The sequence below is a fragment of the Taudactylus pleione genome, unplaced genomic scaffold (assembly GCF_031769625.1).
Source record: "Taudactylus pleione unplaced genomic scaffold, aTauple2 ptg000123l, whole genome shotgun sequence".
In the NCBI taxonomy this organism is placed as follows: Eukaryota; Metazoa; Chordata; class Amphibia; order Anura; family Myobatrachidae; genus Taudactylus; species Taudactylus pleione.
In genome coordinates this window covers 376,295-397,626 of record NW_028284525.1, presented here as the reverse complement: position 1 = coordinate 397,626, position 21,332 = coordinate 376,295, and the positions used below count along the sequence as shown (strand labels likewise).

General features: G+C 45.1%; 1 pseudogene; it reads right to left on the bottom strand.

Annotated features, from left to right (window-relative positions):
* Positions 1-20,404: 20,404 nt before the first annotated feature.
* On the bottom strand, positions 20,405-20,522 carry LOC148523981 (5S ribosomal RNA; annotated as a pseudogene).
* Between the last annotated feature and the right edge of the window lie 810 nt (positions 20,523-21,332).

Sequence of the window (21,332 nt, the reverse complement as noted above, 5' to 3'; positions counted from 1 at the left end):
TGTATATGCTGGAATTATGACACACAATACACTATGTATGACACATATAATGGGTTACTGTGATCTCTGGTCCTGTATATGCTGGAATTATGACACACAATACACTATGTATGACACATATAATGGGTTACTGTGATCACTGGTCCTGTATATTCTGGATATATGACACACAATACACTATGTATGACACATATAATGGGTTACTGTGATCACTGGTCCTGTATATTCTGGATATATGACACACAATACACAATGTATGACACATATAATGGGTTACTGTGATCTCTGGTCCTGTATATGGTGGATGTATGACACATATAATGGGTTACTGTGATCACTGGTCCTGTATATGCTGGAATTATTACACACAATACACTATGTATGACACATATAATGGGTTACTGTGATCGCTGGTCCTGTATATGCTGGATTTATGACACACAATACACTATGTATGACACATATAATGGGTTACTGTGATCTCTGGTCCTGTATATGCTGGAATTATGACACACAATACACTATGTATGACACATATAATGGGTTACTGTGATCTCTGGTCCTGTATATGCTGGAATTATGACACACAATACACTATGTATGACACATATAATGGGTTACTGTGATCACTGGTCCTGTATATTCTGGATATATGACACACAATACACAATGTATGACACATATAATGGGTTACTGTGATCTCTGGTCCTGTATATGGTGGATGTATGACACATATAATGGGTTACTGTGATCACTGGTCCTGTATATGCTGGAATTATAACACACAATACACTATGTATGACACATATAATGGGTTACTGTGATCTCTGGTCCTGTATATGCTGGAATTATGACACACAATACACTATGTATGACACATATAATGGGTTACTGTGATCTCTGGTCCTGTATATGCTGGAATTATGACACACAATACACTATGTATGACACATATAATGGGTTACTGTGATCACTAGTCCTGTATATGCTGGAATTATGACACACAATACACTATGTATGACACATATAATGGTTACTGTGATCACTGGTCCTGTATATGCTGGAATTATGACACACAATACACTATGTATGACACATATAATGGGTTACTGTGATCACTGGTCCTGTATATGCTGGAATTATGACACACAATACACTATGTATGACACATATAATGGGTTACTGTGATCTCTGGTCCTGTATATGCAGGAATTATGACACACAATACACTATGTATGACACATATAATGGGCTACTGTGATCACTGTTCCTGTATATGCTGGAATTATGACACACAAAACACTATGTATGACACATATAATGGGTTACTGTGATCGCTGGTCCTGTATATGCAGGAATTATGACACAATACACTATGTATGACACATATAATGGGTTACTGTGATCGCTGGTCCTGTATATGCTGGAATTATGACACACAAAACACTATGTATGACAAATATAATGGGTTACTGTGATCTCTGGTCCTGTATATGCAGGAATTATGACACACAATACACTATGTATGACACATATAATGGGCTACTGTGATCACTGTTCCTGTATATGCTGGAATTATGACACACAATACACTATGTATGACACATATAATGGGTTACTGTGATCGCTGGTCCTGTATATGCTGGAATTATGACACACAATACACTATGTATGAAGCATATAATGGGTTACTGTGATCACTGGTCCTGTATGTGCTGGAATTATTACACACAATATACTATGTATGACACATATAATGGGTTACTGTGATCACTGGTCCTGTATATGCTGGAATTATAGACACACAATACACTATGTATGACACATATAATGGGTTACTGTGATCACTGGTCCTGTATATGCTGGAATTATGACACACAATACACTATGTATGACACATATAATGGGTTACTGTGATCACTGGTCCTGTATATGCAGGAATTATGACACACAATACACTATGTATGACACATATAATGGGTTACTGTGATCACTGGTCCTGTATATGCTGGAATTATGACACACAATACACTATGTATGACACATATATAGGGTTACTGTGATCACTGGTCCTGTATATGCTGGAATTATGACACACAATACACTATGTATGACACATATAATGGGTTACTGTGATCACTGGTCCTGTATATGCTGGAATTATGACACACAATACACTATGTATGACACATATAATGGGTTACTGTGATCTCTGGTCCTGTATATGCAGGAATTATGACACACAATACACTATGTATGACACATATAATGGGTTACTGTGATCACTGGTCCTGTATATGCTGGAATTATGACACACACTACACTATGTATGACACATATATAGGGTTACTGTGATCACTGGTCCTGTATATGCTGGAATTATGACACACAATACACTATGTATGACACATATAATGGGTTACTGTGATCACTGGTCCTGTATATGATGGAATTATGACACACAATACACTATGTATGACACATATAATGGGTTACTGTGATCACTGGTCCTGTATATGCTGGAATTATGACACACAATACATTATGTATGACACATATAATGGGTTACTGTGATCGCTGGTCCTGTATATGCTGGAATTATGACACACAATACACTATGTATGACACATATAATGGGTTACTGTGATCACTGGTCCTGTATATGCTGGAATTATGACACACAATACACTATGTATGACACATATAATGGGTTACTGTGATCTCTGGTCCTGTATATGCTGGAATTATGACACACAATACACTATGTATGACACATATAATGGGTTACTGTGATCACTGGTCCTGTATATTCTGGATATATGACACACAATACACTATGTATGACACATATAATGGGTTACTGTGATCACTGGTCCTGTATATTCTGGATATATGACACACAATACACAATGTATGACACATATAATGGGTTACTGTGATCTCTGGTCCTGTATATGGTGGATGTATGACACATATAATGGGTTACTGTGATCACTGGTCCTGTATATGCTGGAATTATTACACACAATACACTATGTTTGACACATATAATGGGTTACTGTGATCGCTGGTCCTGTATATGCTGGATTTATGACACACAATACACTATGTATGACACATATAATGGGTTACTGTGATCTCTGGTCCTGTATATGCTGGAATTATGACACACAATACACTATGTATGACACATATAATGGGTTACTGTGATCTCTGGTCCTGTATATGCTGGAATTATGACACACAATACACTATGTATGACACATATAATGGGTTACTGTGATCTCTGGTCCTGTATATGCTGGAATTATGACACACAATACACTATGTATGACACATATAATGGGTTACTGTGATCACTGGTCCTGTATATTCTGGATATATGACACACAATACACAATGTATGACACATATAATGGGTTACTGTGATCTCTGGTCCTGTATATGGTGGATGTATGACACATATAATGGGTTACTGTGATCACTGGTCCTGTATATGCTGGAATTATGACACACAATACACTATGTATGACACATATAATGGGTTACTGTGATCTCTGGTCCTGTATATGCTGGAATTATGACACACAATACACTATGTATGACACATATAATGGGTTACTGTGATCTCTGGTCCTGTATATGCTGGAATTATGACACACAATACACTATGTATGACACATATAATGGGTTACTGTGATCACTAGTCCTGTATATGCTGGAATTATGACACACAATACACTATGTATGACACATATAATGGTTACTGTGATCACTGGTCCTGTATATGCTGGAATTATGACACACAATACACTATGTATGACACATATAATGGGTTACTGTGATCACTGGTCCTGTATATGCTGGAATTATGACACACAATACACTATGTATGACACATATAATGGGTTACTGTGATCTCTGGTCCTGTATATGCAGGAATTATGACACACAATACACTATGTATGACACATATAATGGGCTACTGTGATCACTGTTCCTGTATATGCTGGAATTATGACACACAAAACACTATGTATGACACATATAATGGGTTACTGTGATCGCTGGTCCTGTATATGCAGGAATTATGACACAATACACTATGTATGACACATATAATGGGTTACTGTGATCGCTGGTCCTGTATATGCTGGAATTATGACACACAATACACTATGTATGACAAATATAATGGGTTACTGTGATCTCTGGTCCTGTATATGCAGGAATTATGACACACAATACACTATGTATGACACATATAATGGGCTACTGTGATCACTGTTCCTGTATATGCTGGAATTATGACACACAATACACTATGTATGACACATATAATGGGTTACTGTGATCGCTGGTCCTGTATATGCTGGAATTATGACACACAATACACTATGTATGAAGCATATAATGGGTTACTGTGATCACTGGTCCTGTATGTGCTGGAATTATTACACACAATATACTATGTATGACACATATAATGGGTTACTGTGATCGCTGGTCCTGTATATGCTGGAATTATAGACACACAATACACTATGTATGACACATATAATGGGTTACTGTGATCACTGGTCCTGTATATGCTGGAATTATGACACACAATACACTATGTATGACACATATAATGGGTTACTGTGATCACTGGTCCTGTATATGCTGGAATTATGACACACAATACACTATGTATGACACATATAATGGGTTACTGTGATCACTGGTCCTGTATATGCTGGAATTATGACACACAATACACTATGCATGACACATGTAATGGGTTACTGTAATCGCTGGTCCTGTATATGCTGGAATTATGACACACAATACACTATGTATGACACATATAATGGGTTACTGTGATCACTGGTCCTGTATATGCTGGAATTATGACACACAATACACTATGTATGACACATATAATGGGTTACTGTGATCACTGGTCCTGTATATGCTGGAATTGTGACACAATACACTACGTATGACACATATAATGGGTTACTGTGATCACTGGTCCTGTATATGCTGGAATTATGACACAATACTCTATGTATGACACATATATAATGGGTTACTGTGATCGCTGGTCCTGTATATGCTGGAATTATGACACACAGTACACTATGTATGACACATATAATGGGTTACTGTGATCACTGGTCCTGTATATGCTGGAATTATGACACACAATACTCTATGTATGACACATATAATGGGTTACTGTGATCACTGGTCCTGTATATGCTGGAATTGTGTCACACAATACACTATGTATGACACATATAATGGGTTACTGTGATCACTGGTCCTGTATATGGTGGAATTATGACACACAATACACTATGTATAACACATATAATGAATTACTGTGATCACTGGTCCTGTATATGCTGGAATTATGACACACAATACACTATGTATGACACATACAGTGGGTTACTGTGATCACTGGTCCTGTATATGCTGGAATTATGACACACAATACACTATGTATGACACATATAATGAATTACTGTGATCGCTGGTCCTGTATATGCTGGAATTATGACACACAATACACTATGTATGACACATATAATGGGTTACTGTGATCACTGGTCCTGTATATGCTGGAATTATGACACGCAATACACTATGTATGACACACATATAATGGGTTACTATGATCACTGGTCCTGTATATGCTGGAATCATGACACACAATACACTATGTATGACACATATAATGGGTTACTGTGATCACTGGTTCTGTATATGCTGGAATTATGACACACAATACACTAAGTATGACACATATAATGGGTTACTATGATCACTGGTCCTGTATATGCTGGAATTATGACACACAATACACTATGTATGACACATATAATGGGTTACTGTGATCACTGGTTCTGTATATGCTGGAATTATGACACACAATACACTATGTATGACACATATAATGGGTTACTGTGATCACTGGTTCTGTATATGCTGGAATTATGACACACAATACACTATGTATGACACGTATAATGGGTTACTGTGATCACTGGTCCTGTATATGCTGGAATTATGACACACAATACACTATGTATGACACATATAATGGGTTACTGTGATCGCTGGTCCTGTATATGCTGGAATTATGACACACAATACACTATGTATGACACACAATACACTAAAACTGGATAATTGCTTATTATGTATCTTCATGGACTGGCCACACTCAAGCTTTCAGAACCCCCCTCCTTATTATTACTTGTAGCACCGTACAAGGGAATAAACATAGAAACAGCAGAATCATAGAGTCACAGAGCAGAAGTACAGTACACAGTAGGTAAGCATAGCCTAAGTACCAATGTTACTATGACTGGGTAATACAAGTAACAGGGCAGGGATGCGGCTACACACTATTGCTAGAAGGTGCATACAATGCTGAGTCTCACGGTGGAAGTTCAGTACTCGATGACCCTGTACCCAACGTATGGGCGAGCAGTGTCTGAGCCATGGAAGGTAAATAGGCAGACAATGGGGCGGTGCACCAATGGCATGGATTTTGCTGCTGGGAGAACAAGACAGTAGAGGGCACTGCCCTTAAGAGCTTACATTCTAAAGGGAAGAGTTGGAGGGTGGAAAAGATACAGTACACGGTGTAAGGGTTGATAAGATGAGTGGTGAGAGATGAGGAGGGCTGGTACACATTCATAGAACATTCAGTCTTAAGGGCCCATCTAAAGCTGAGGAGACTGGGCAAGGGAATGAGTTACAGAGGATTGAGGCACCAAGGCAAGTGTGAGAATGGAGGTGAGCATGAGAAGAAGTGACCACTGTATAGTTGAGGCAGTGGTCAGAGGAGGACAGGAGAGGGCTGGCGGGAGTGTGCTGGACATATATGGGGGTTGGAGTGGAGAGACACTGGAGGTGAGGCTGTGGTCAGAGGAGGACAGGAGAGGGCTGGCGGGAGTGTGCTGGACATATATGGGGGTTGGAGTGGGAGAGACACTGTGGAGGTGAGGCAGTGGTCAGAGGAGGACAGGAGAGGGCTGGTGGGAGTGTGCTGGACATATATGGGGGTTGGAGTGGAGAGACATTGTGGAGGTGAGGCAGTGGTCAGAGGAGGACAGGAGAGGGCTGGTGGGAGTGTGCTGGACATATATGGGAGTTGGAGTGGCGAGACACTGTGGAGGTGAGGCAGTGGTCAGAGGAGGACAGGAGAGGGCTGGTGGGAGTGTGCTGGACATATATGGGGGTTGGAGTGGAGAGACATTGTGGAGGTGAGGCAGTGGTCAGAGGAGGACAGGAGAGGGCTGGTGGGAGTGTGCTGGACATATATGGGGGTTGGAGTGGAGAGACATTGTGGAGGTGAGGCAGTGGTCAGAGGAGGACAGGAGAGGGCTGGTGGGAGTGTGCTGGACATATATGGGAGTTGGAGTGGCGAGACACTGTGGAGGTGAGGCAGTGGTCAGAGGAGGACAGGAGAGGGCTGGTGGGAGTGTGCTGGACATATATGGGGGCTGGAGTGGAGAGACACTGTGGAGGTGAGGCAGTGGTCAGAGGAGGACAGGAGAGGGCTGGTGGGAGTGTGCTGGACATATATGGGGGTTGGAGTGGAGAGACATTGTGGAGGTGAGGCAGTGGTCAGAGGAGGACAGGAGAGGTCTGGTGGGAGTGTGCTGGACATATATGGGGGTTGGAGTGGAGAGACACTGTGGAGGTGAGGCAGTGGTCAGTATATAAGGGCCGCCATTTCACTCCGGCTGTGGAGACTGAACAGGGAGGGTGGGTAATGTAGGGCTGGGAGATGTGCTGGTGCTATCTGCTGTGTCCTGGGCTGGTGCTGATCCATTCTGGTCTCTGGTCACTGTGCTGTCTGCTCATCCATCTGGGCTGTCTGCTGTGTCCTGGGCTTGTGCTGTGTCCATCTCAGCCCAAGTTCTGGACTCCAAAAGAAAACAAATCAAAGTGTCTTTTATAACAACCTTGTGCTGCCTGACTCCAGTCGTGCTCCAAAAAAAACAAACAATAAAAGTGTCTTATATTTTTTTCTTCTGTGTGTGCTCATGGGTGTTAGACTTAACTGCAATAGCGCACAAGAACCAGCCAGCAACGCACGTTGCAACAACCTTGTGCTGCCCGACTCCAGTCATTCTCCAAAAATTTTTTATAAAAGTGTCTTATATTTTTTCTTCTGTGCGAGCGTGTTAGGCTTAACCACGGTCATGCAGGAGATGCTCTCGGTGGCCTGCAAAATATCCAGACATTTTAGACATTCGGCGACTGCTTGTCAAAGATTGCATGACCAGCAGGTACAGTTAAATTTGCCTGTCCATCAGCAGAAGCAAGAGGTAGTAACACGGTGGAATTCTACCCTCTATATGCTTCAGCGGATGGAGGGATAGCAAAAGGCCATCCAGGGCTATACAATGGACTATGACATAGGCCGTGGAAGGGGAATGCACCTTACTCAAGTGCAGTGGAGAATAATTTGCAAAAACAGCTAGAGAAACTAAAGGAGGAGCTGAAACGGAGCGATTGCGCAAAGTATGTCAGACTGGTGGATCAAGCCCTTGATTCAGTTCACCAGGATCCAAGAGTTGTCAATCTATTGAAATCTGAAAACTATATTTTGGCCACCATTCTGGATCCTAGGTTTAAGTCCTACCTTGTGAGTTTTTTTTCCAACAGACCAAAATCTAAAACTGTGCAAAGAGCTGTTGGTCAAAAAATTGTCAGCTGCAGCCGCACGTGAAACGCCATCATCTCCTCCTTCAGTTTCAACAGCTGCCAGGAAAAAACTAAATTTTCCTTACAGAATGCCTGCTGGTCATGCAGATCATTCACCAAAAAATGACATCTGGTCGGGCCTGAGAGAGCTGCCTACTAGTGACATGTCTTCTACCATGACTATGTATGATGCGGTCCCCATTCACAGAATGGTGGAGGACTATTTCAGAGATAACATCCTATTAGACATGTCAGACAGTCCCTTTCAGTACTGGCAGGAAAAAGAGGCAATTTGACGCATACACAGACTGGCTTTGCATTACTTAAGTTGCCCACCCTCCAGTGTGTACTCCGAAAGAGTTTTCAGTGCAGCTGGCAACCTTGTCAGTGATCGGTGTAGGAGGTTACTTCCTCAAAATGTGGAAAAGATGATGTTCATTAAAATGAATTACAAATTCCACGAGGAAGACCTCTACCAGCAATTACATAAAAAAATTACAGAGGCGCCTATTGTGGATTCCAGCGGGGATGAATTAATATTGTGTGGAGAGGCTGTACACACTGATGGGGATGATGAGGACGAGGACGACGACAACTAGTAATGTAAAGCCAGTTTATGTATGGGATCATTTTCATTTCCATGTCCAATGCACATTGGTAGCTTGTTTTATGGGGGATCCAAACAAACCAATAATTTCAGCCACAATTGGCGGTCCTTGTCGCTGAAATGATTGGTTTGTTAAACTGTCCTGTTTCGTATACAACATAAAGGTGGGTGGGAGGGCCCAAGGACTATTCCATCCTGCACCTTTTTCCTTTCCATTATGTGCTGGTTGGGGCATTGCTGCCTGACATTTTAAATTAATGTTATGGTTGGTTTAGGAACCAATGAATTGTTTTTAAATGAATTTATCATCAATTTAACAGCCAGGGGCTGCACCCAATGAATTGTTTTTAAATTAATTTATTATCAATTTTACATCTGGCTGTCACTGTCATCAGCGTAGCTGTGCAGGGGTGCTGTGCTCCTGTCTGTCGAGGGGCTGCTGCCCAAAATAATAAATAAACAGTTTTTTTTGTGTGCGTGTCAGCCACACCTATCATTGGCATAGCTCCGCAGGGGTGCTGTGCTGCTGTCTGTCAAGGGGCTGCATGAATATTGCAATGAAAACTTTTTTTTTAAGTTATTGGGTTACAAAAAGTTTATTTTTTAATCTTAAACATAGCAGAAATGTTATCCTAACAGCTTACCAAGTTATATATGCTCTAAAAAACTAAAGCCTATATTTGTAAATAAACTAAAGCCGAATTCTGCCAAAAGAGAGACTGATACCACGACTAAACATAAGAGTCACCTTCTGGATGTGAATTGTCTCATTTCACCATTAAAAGTCACAATGGAAGACTACAGTGTGGAGAATCTTTCTTCACAGTCAGGAGAGGCCTCAGACAACATGAAAAAAAAGATGCTCTAGGTGCTGAACTTCAAGGGATTCTCCATCATGTTCTGCAGTGTGGAAAGGTTTCATTCACATGTTTTCTATAAAGCAGTTCAAAGTTACAGCCTTTAAAGTGTCTGGCTATAACACATACCTTTGCCAGAAATTACCAAAGATTATTACAAGCAAAGGATTCATCTGTCCGGAATCTGTCTGGGAATTCATGGATCGTATTTGACCTGAATGCACTAAGACATCCAGTGATTCTGTCACTGTGTTCTGTAGCTGACTTTATTCCTACCTGAATCGCAAACTGAAATACGGAATAGTAAGCACAGACAACATGGAGGCCTTTGTTATTCTTCTGCCTGCATGCCAACCAATACCTCCCAGACTACACCCACTGGGGGACTAGGTCTTGATAATGACCATCCCCATCTGTTGCTAGGCCTTCTTCTTCCAAACCATCCATGCTGGACTTCCTGTCCAATAAGGCTAAGCAGGGTACAGAAAGAGGAGCTAGATGTCCCCAATGACATTTTTGTTCTTCGATCATAGATGATGTGGAGAGATAAGAGCTTCAGATGTTGGAAGTACAGGGGCTCCTACCTATTTGGCTTAACTCCAGAGAAAAGAGCTCTGTTCCTCAGGAAATGTCTATGCCTGAGCTGATAGGTAGGTAGTCTCTGTCTGTTGGTAAACACCCTTCAGGAGATGGCAACCCAGAATAACAACAACTAATGTTTCCACTGATAACCAGCCTGAGCCCTTAACAGCAACATACCCCATATGGCCAACTCATAACATGACACCCAGTTTGCAGCCTCCTCTTCTTATGACACTAATTCAGTCGCCATGGTTGATCACTCAGCCATGTGTGGTCCACCCAATTTTTGGCCTTCCACATTCTAACATTCACATATTGTATCTAAGAAGAAGTGGACAGTGGGAACAATGGCAATTTGAAGGCCACTAACTAATGGAGCGTACACACGGTCAGATTTGTCAGACTTGTCAGATTTGTCAGATGAACGATTGAACGATTAAACGATTTGAACGATTTTACCAAAGATTTGAACGATTGAACGATTTTTGACTGCATTAAAATGAATGGAATCGTCCAAGTCTGACTGCAAACCCATCAGATGTCAGATATCATTATCTGACAAACGGGAACGCGCATCGTTGATCGTCCAACGTTCAGGCATGTCAGATATGAATGATTTTCCTTCAGATATGAACGACTGAACGATTTTTAAATCGTTATCGTTCATATCTGAAGGAAAAATCTGATCGTGTGTATGCACCATTACTCTGTTTTTTTTAATGTCCCTGTACAGGTCGGAAAACTCTGTTACAGAACAGAAGGTTTACAAACGATTATTTAAGTCGAGTGTCTATTTATTTTTGGAAAGCACGCTTCCTGGTTCCCTTCTGGGATGAAAAAAATCCACTCCCAGCAAGCAGGCATGGCGCTCAAGAAAGACACAATGTAACACTTAAACCTTAGGTCTGAAATGTTGCATTTGCTGCTCTGTTCCGCTTGTTCACAATATATCTCATATGGTTAAGTGGACAGTGGGAACAACGGCAGTTTGAAGGCCACTAACTATGTTTTTTTTATGTCCCTCTACAGGTTGGGAAATGCCTTTATAGAAGATTTGCAAAGCATTATTTAAGTCAATTGTTTATTTATTTTTGGAAAGCACACTTCCTGGTCCCCTATTGAGCTGTGAGGTGGTCAAAATTGACTGGAAATTAGTGGAAATAAATGTTATTGAGGTCATTAATACTGTAGGAACAAAAAAAAGGCCCATTTTATGTGATTTTAGCTGTTTGTTTTTTTTTAAGAAAAAAATCCAGATCCAAAACCAAAACACGTAGGTGAGGTTTTGACAAAATCAATCCAGATCCAAAACCAAGGGAGATCCAAATCCAAAACCAAAACACGAGGGTCGGCGCACATCTCTAGTTGTCACTGTGTGATAAATGTATCAAAGGATGAAAGTAAATGACCAGCTCCTGTGGGATGTGAGTGGTAAGTACATTTGGGATAGATGGTCTGATTGGTTTACAAGACCAACGGTGGGAGGATTGCACCATGCTGTATTTTGTAAACTGATTATATATACAGGGCCTGTGAACCTGTGTATGTGTACATACTTGTTTATTCTGTGTGGACAAGAACTGCTATAACATCTTGTATGCTGATATTCCCCTTCAATCTGAAGGGAGGATCTTTTTTAAGACTTTGAGCAATAAACACTTTTTGCCTTTACCTCGACTGCATCTGAATCCTGCGTCCAACAGAATTGCACCAAACGCTATTCCGTTCTCTTACTGTTCTGGGTTGAGTCAGGTGTCTCCAAAGCTCAAGCCCTCTGCTGCTACTGTGCAGAGCCTGGTCCATTGCGAGGGATCAGGAGGAAACAACCGACACCAATCAGGAAGTATGTCCGCAGTTAGTCGATGCATATGCAGCAGAGTGGTCCCAGGCACCGAGGTAGGAGCCTGAGTGTACCTAATAAGTGGTTCCAAACGCCGACGGTAGAGTTTGGTGGCGGCAGCATCATTACACCCACGGCGCAGTGGGCGGAGTAAGTGACAGGCGGTCACTGACAGTAAGCAGGAATCCCTGATACCCCAAGGTCAAGTGGGGATCGAAACCTCAACCTGTGATTGGGAGTCTGGGCTGGAAGCCATCCGGTCACATATATTGGTGGTATAGCAGTGGGATAATCCCAGGCGGCTTTTCGGTCACCCGACGGGAGAAGCTGAATTACTCAGGAGAGGAATAACTGCAGTTCAGAAGTTATACTTACCTGCTGTCAGCTGGGAAGCTTCTCCTCAGTTCTCTCCGGCACTCCCTGGTCCTTACTCTGGCTCCGGTGGCTTCTCTGACACAGTGTTCTCCAAGCAGATCACAGTAAAGTTTAGAAAAAGAAAAAACTGTATTTTTTTTCTAAACTTTACTGTGTTCTGCTGGACACTGATTACAGCTGCGGTAAGTTAGTGTAGATAGATACTTTTCCCTGTTTCCCAAAAAGCTGTTATCGCAAAAATGACAGCTTTTCGGAATAGATACTGATGGAGAGGAGGAATGATGAATTCCTCTGGTAATTAGGCAGAACTCCATGCGAGCCCTAAACCTAATTACCTCCATCGATATTTTAGTTAGGATGAACAGGCCCCCCAGAGAGGACATATAGAGGGAGAATAGGAGAGGTAAATGAACAGAACCTTGGGGAACAACTTGTGTGAGAGGCTGTGGGGGGGAAGAAAAGCCATGAGAGGAGACAGAGAGGGACCGGTCAGAGAGGTAGGAAGACAGTGAGGAGAGGGCAGTGTCACGTAGACCAAGGGAGTGAAGGATATGCAGCAGGAGAGGGTGGTCCACAGTGTGAAAGGCAGCAGAGAGGTCAAGGAGAATGAGCAGAGAGTAGTGGCCCTTGGATTTGGCAGCAAGGAGGTCATTGGTGACTTTAGTGAGGCAGTTTCTGTGGAGTGGAGAGAACGGAAGCCAGACTGAGGCCCCTCGCTAAAGGGGTTATGCCATCCTTTCTGGATTTAACAAATCGTGGTAATCTAAGATTGCTACTGTTTGTCAAGCATCGTTCTTTTAGATGGTGAGAGTGATGCGCTCCCCATTGCCGGCAATGGGGACATGGTGGTGCCTTTCCGGCTTCAGAGAAGCCATCCAGGCACTGCCGGGTCCCCGTGTCATGCACATGCGCGGACGGACCAACGCACAAGCGCATTACATTGAGCCCCATTGCTGGCAGGACCTCGCTGAGGGGTAAATATTGGTGAATACCAGAGAATCTTTCGTTAGTATCACAGTTATACTAAACTAAAAATTCTGCCAGTATTTGCCTTCGTTGTTAAATGGGGGCCTGAATATCTGGGAGGAAGTGGGAGGTAAGACATGCGGTGAGGCGGTTATAGATAATACACTCAAGGAATTTGGGGGCAAAAGGGAGAGAGATGGGTCGGTAGTTGGAGAGAGTGTCAGGATGAAGGGAAGGTTTTTTTAGACTGGCTGAAAGTGACAGGCTCTCACCGCTGGGAATCTCCTGTGTCTGAGTCACTAACATGAAGTTCCTCATTTCAGCCCGGTGACTCATGAAAGGACATCGTCCCACGTTCCTGCTCAGTGATGCAGAACGACCGTGATGCGCAATAAGAATCCACTGCCGTTACCTGATCAGTGACAGTGGCTGGAGCCCGACCACATGAGGATAGAATGGCCACTGCAGCACTGAAGGGGTTAACCCTCGGTTCATGGTGCCATCATTAAAGGTGTTTATCGGTACTAGGCGCCAATTTTAAAATGTAATTCCGTTGCTAGGCACCGGGAGAGTAAAATGATGCATCGTAATGTTTTGATGTCCCGCGGCCTGGACACATTCCAGCAGCCACGATTATCGCTGAAGCCAGGATGTAGTTCCCAGACAGCAGAGCAGTGTGCCAACTGCTGGGGACCGGGAGTGCAGCTCACGGCGCCCCTGTGCTACAGGGCGGCATGAAGACGCTGCAGACGGACACTTGTCCCGTACTGTAGGACTATGCTTAGCTGCACGCTGGGAGTCGGGAGCACTGGGTCCCAGTGCCTTAGTGTGGTGGAAGGGGCAGGTGTACAGGACTGTGTGCATGCCCACAGGGAAAGCCCTCTCCCCGGACCCCAAGCATTGAGGGCAGGCAGTAGTTTTAACCCCCGGTGTGCTGCGCTGCACTGGGGGAGAGCCACAGCACAGAGACCCAGTACTGCAGGGATGCGTTAGTACAGCCCAGCGATGAGCCCTGGGCACTGATAAAGAGATGTACAAAGGTCTAAATAACGTATATGTTATATATAAATATGCAGCACTGAGCCGGGATTGTAGCTCCCATGCTGTACCATGTAAAGCCTGATGCTGGGCACAGAGGGCCTAATCCAGCATGGAACCCAGTTGCTAATAACAGGGCCGTAGCTAGGGCAGTGCGGCCGGTGACATCGCATAGGGCACCACAGGTCAGGGGGCGCTGTTTGGGCCTGTCATATTTCTGTTTATTATCATTCTTGCTTGTAGCTTCCTCTTATTTCATCCCCAGCATCTCCTGGCCTCCACTATCTCTCCCCTGGCCCTTCCCCATGAGGCCATGGCCCTCTCTCAGGTGCACTATATTATGTCCCTATTTATCACCAGCATCCCCTGGCCTCTCCTATCTCTTCCCTGGCCCTTCCCCATGAGGCCATGGCCCTCTCTCAGGTGCACTATATTATGTCCCTATTTATCCCCAGCATCTCCTGGCCTCCCCTATCTCTTCCCTGGCCCTTCCCCATGAGGCCATGGCCCTCTCTCAGGTGCACTATATTATGTCCCTATTTATCCCCAGCATCTCCTGGCCTCCCCTATCTCTTCCTTGGCCCTTCCCCATGAGGCCATGGCCCTATCTCAGGTGCACTATATTATGTCCCTATTTATCCCCAGCATCTCCTGGCCTCCCCTATCTCTTCCCTGGCCCTTCCCCATGAGGCCATGGCCCTATCTCAGGTGCATTATATTATGTCCCTATTTATCCCCAGCATCTCCTGGCCTCCCCTATCTCTTCCCTGGTCCTTCCCCATGAGGCCATGGCCCTCTCTCAGGTGCACTATATTATGTCCCTATTTATCCCCAGCATCTCCTGGCCTCCCCTATCTCTTCCCTGGCCCTTCCCCATGAGGCCACGGCCCTATCTCAGGTGCACTATATTATGTCCCTATTTATCCCCAGCATCTCCTGGCCTCTCCTATCTCTTCCCTGGCCCTTCCCCATGAGGCCATGGCCCTCTCTCAGGTGCACTATATTATGTCACTATTTATCCCCAGCATCTCCTGGCCTCCCCTATCTCTTCCCTGGCCCTTCCCCATGAGGCCATGGCCCTCTCTCAGGTGCACTATATTATGTCCCTATTTATCCCCAGCATCTCCTGCCTCCTCTATCTCTTCCCTGGCCCTTCTCAGGTGCACTATATTATGTCCCTATTTATCCCCAGCATCTCCTGGCCTCCCCTATCTCTTCCCTGGCCCTTCCCCATGAGGCCATGGCCCTCTCTCAGGTGCACTATATTATGTCCCTATTTATCCCCAGCATCTCCTGGCCTCCCCTATCTCTTCCCTGGCCCTTCCCCATGAGGCCATGGCCCTCTCTCAGGTGCACTATATTATGTCCCTATTTATCCCCAGCATCTCCTGGCCTCCCCTATCTCTTCCCTGGCCCTTCCCCATGAGGCCATGGCCCTCTCTCAGGTGCACTATATTATGTCCCTATTTATCCCCAGCATCTCCTGGCCTCCCCTATCTCTTCCCTGGCCCTTCCCCATGAGGCCATGGCCCTCTCTCAGGTGCACTATATTATGTCCCTATTTATCCCCAGCATCTCCTGGCCTCCCCTATCTCTTCCCTGGCCCTTCCCCATGAGGCCATGGCCCTCTCTCAGGTGCACTATATTATGTCCCTATTTATCCCCAGCATCTCCTGGCCTCCCCTATCTCTTCCCTGGCCCTTCCCCATGAGGCCATGGCCCTCTCTCAGGTGCACTATATTATGTCCCTATTTATCCCCAGCATCTCCTGGCCTCCCCTATCTCTTCCCTGGCCCTTCCCCATGAAGCCATGGCCCTCTCTCAGGTGCACACAGCACAACACAGCACAACACAGCACAACACAGCACACAGCACACAGCACACAGGGCCTGATTCAAACCCGCTCGCGAGCGCTATGCGCTCGCAAGCGGGTCGATGGTGGCCCAGTGTGCATGCGTACGATGGAGCCGGCTCCGTCTTGCGCATGCACGAGACACAAATAGCGACGGGCAAACTGTCGCTCCGGGTCTCGCACCAAAGTGGGCGTGCTGTCGATGTTGAGTGACAGCACGCCCCCTTTGGAGGGCAGGCCAGGGGAGTGGCTGCCCAATGGAGGAGTTCCCATGTGAATGCCTCCGTTTGGGGACAGCCCCACTGACATCACGAGTGATGTCAGTGGGAGAGATTCTGGCTCTGTAAGAGCCGAAATCTTTCTGGGGCTTGCGGCTACGAGACCCTACCACAAGGGTCTCGTCACAAGCCCGATGGTCTTGATGGTTACCCACAGCTATGTGAGCAGCCAGGAGGCCACTCTAAAAAATAAGAAGGACGGCCCTGATTCAGAGCGAGCGCTCTGTCAGAGTGTCCAGCTCTGAATCAGGGCCACAGCACACAGCACAACACAGCACAACACAGCACACAGCACTGCACACAGAGCACAGCACAGCACACAGCACACAGAGCACAGCGCACAGCACACAGAGCACACAGCACACAGAGCACACAGCACAGCGCACAGCACACAGCACACAGCACTGCACACAGAGCACAGCACAGCACACAGCACACAGAGCACACAGCACACAGCACAGCACAGCACGCAGCACACAGCACACAGAGCACGCAGCACACAGCACACAGCACACAGAGCACACAGCACAGCGCACAGCACACAGCACACAGCACACAGAGCACACAGCACTGCACACAGCACTGCACACAGAGCACAGCACACAGCACACAGCACACAGAGCACACAGCACACAGCACTGCACACAGAGCACAGCACAGCACACAGCACACAGAGCACACAGCACAGTGCACAGCACACAGCACTGCACACAGAGCACAGCACAGCACACAGCACACAGCACACAGAGCACACAGCACAGCGCACAGCACACAGCACTGCACACAGAGCACAGCACAGCACACAGAACACAGCACACAGAGCACACAGCACAGCACAGCACGCAGCACACAGAGCACACAGCACACAGCACAGCACAGCACAGCACAGCACGCAGCACACAGAGCACACAGCACACAGCACACAGAGCGCACAGCACACAGCACACAGAGCACACAGCACTGCACACAGCACACAGCACTGCACACAGAGCACAGCACACAGCACACACAGCACACACAGCACACAGCACACAGCACTGCACACAGAGCACAGCACAGCACACAGCACAGAGCACACAGCACACAGCACTGCACACAGAGCACAGCACACAGCACACAGCACACAGCACATAGAGCACACAGCACACAGCACTGCACACAGAGCACAGCATAGCACACAGCACACAGAGCACACAGCACACAGCACGCAGCACACAGAGCACACAGCACACAGCACAGCACAGCACACAGCACAGAGCACACAGCACTGCACACAGAGCACAGCACAGCACACAGCACACAGCACTGCACACAGAGCACAGCACAGCACACAGCACACAGAGCACACAGCACAGCACAACACAGAACACAGCACACAGCACACAGCATGCAGCACAGCACAGCACACAGCACGCAACGCAGTACACAGCACACAGCACAGCAATTACATACACAAGAGGAGCTGCTGCTGGCACCCAGGTACCATGATAGTGCCCCCGGCCACCTACACACCTAACAGGCACCTTTGGAAATGGGTGTTGTGTAATGCGCTCCCTTGTGTCTTCCATGTGGTCAGTGTTGGGCGTTAGGGGTGGTCTATTGCCATCTAGAGTACTGGGCAGCTCTTTCCTAGTCTCCAAATTAACAGAATTAGTAACAGATCAGGTTTTTTCTTTTTGCCCCTGATACATTTCTTTAACATTCTAAGTACAATTTTATTATTCTAAATAGTTTCCGTCTATTACATAAAACAACAGATTACAATGAGTTGCTTATTAGTATGCATGGTGTGATGTTACACTTCCTACCAGTCACACACACGCGCCCGGGGAGCCTGCGATTGGCTAAGAGGTCATGTCAGTCACACACACGCGCCCGGGGAGCCTGCGATTGGCTAAGAGGTCATGTCAGTCACACACACGCGCCCGGGGAGCCTGCGATTGGCTAAGAGGGCCGGCAGTACCATGTCAGTGACACTGGGACCCAACAGCCACAGCTGACTGCGGGGCATCATTTCCCGATCCCCGGAGGAATGGAGCAGAGACGAGCGGAGCACTAGCAGGACACAGTCAGAGTCAGCTCAGCAGCAAATACACCATAACTGAATTGGGAAAAAACCAGAGGACGAACATAACCCCTGTGGTGATGTGTATTAGGGCCGGATTAAGGACTGTGGGGGCCCATGGGCAACAAACATATGGGGGCCCCTATCGATAAAAGTTGTATATCTATATATATATATATATATATATATATATATATATATGGAACTAACGGCGGCACTCACAGGACTTGTGTAAAGAAGACTCACAACTCAGGAAGGTCAAAGTTCAACGTTTCAGTCTGGCGACTTTTATCAAGAACTACAAACAAAAGATACAGTGCATACCTTTATACCCAGTGACATCCCATAGTGACAATGTACACCTGCTCACCACACTGCTGCTGGCGTCATCAACATGGGACAGAGCGCTTGCGCAATGATGCAATCGCGCACAGCGTGGTTACCATGGTGAGTAACCATGACGACTACATGTAAATACACAGAATAGGCTCTGCAACGAAAACGTGCTACAGTCCCCCCCGCTTGCGCACTGGGGAGCAAGCACGCTGTCGCTGTAACAAGGCAGACACATAGCAATGCTGTGTGATGATTCATGGTGAAGTGGCAAAGCAAGCGGTGACATACAGATTAAACAACAATGCGAATACAGAAACAACAATATGATACATGCGGGTATTAACAACACAATTTCAATGTAATAAAGCGTCATAATAACGATCTTGCTACATAAGCAAGCATGTACCATGTAACATACATGATACCAACAGGTAAATGGCATATGTCTTGGGTAATCTTGAAAATCAGAACCCACAGGTCAAACATGTTATCCAACTCTAAAACGAGTGTGAAGCCAAGCAATGCATGTATACAAATATGTGTATATGGATAATCAATGTGTGAACTAGTGAGGATGGAATGACCTCCACATGACCAAAACTGAGCAGATAAAACCTTTAGACTAAAATGGAATGGTTCCTACCCTGCCAAACAGGAAAAATTGTGACAAATAAAGCTGATATGAAACAAATGGCAGGTCATAAGGCTCTGAAAGGTCCACCATGTAATATAAATTGGTGGATCCTAAAGGGGATTCCACAGTGCATATTACAAATAATAAATAATCAAAACACTGCCCGGCTGGATGTATCTGCCAAGAGTCCAACCACTGTGTGTGATAAGGAAAAGTAGCGGCAAATGCAACCGGATGAACTTCAGATAAGGATAATTCCATGTTACAGCACCAGGTATTCCTAGATGGTCTCCCATTCAAGTACTAGCCTGGCCTACACTGCTTAGCTTCAAAGATCAGACGGTATAAGGCGTATCCAGTGTAGTATGGCTGTAGCAGACGAATGATAAATCCAAGTGTGATCATCCTGCATATGTCTGAAACCGAGACAACAACAAATCACCACACAGCAGATAGCTCCATACAAAACAATACCACATGGCATTGAAACTACAACATGAAAATTACAAACATATAAATATAGACAAAGCAAAAATGAAGCCTGAAAAAGTGGGTAACAAATACCCTGTGAGTATAAGTGTAACTGCATTATGTGGCAGTGATGTGAGGAAACCCTCAAAAAAAACAGGAAAAAGAGAATTGTTCATTGAGACCAAATGGTGATATGGTGTTCATTTTATGAATCCAAAATGTTTCAAGTTGTAACAGCTTTTTATCCCTATCCCCTCCTCGTTTGTTGATGGGGACATGATCAATGAGTTTGTATACCAGAGTGGATAATGAATGTCGGAAATACTTGAAGTGACGAGCCACTGGCTGGTCTATTTCCTTTCCTTCTAATGCTTGTCGAATAGCTGTACGATGTTGTGCCATTCTGATTCTGGCAGTGCAAGTGGTCTTTCCGATGTAAACCAGTCCACAAGGGCACCGTATCATGTACACCACACATTTGGTAGTGCATGTTAGTGTATGTCTGATGGGAAAGCGTTTCCCTGAGTGTGGGTGTACCACATCTGGGCCGGTTTCCATGAAACTGCATGTCGTGCAACCAGTGCACCGATAGCATCCTGGTTTTTTGAATAAAAAGTGTTGTTCAGGGCTGACAGGACCATAGTTAATGTCATTGTGTACCAGCCAGTCTTTTAAATTTTTCCCTCATTTGTAGCCCAACATAATCCTCGAATTTT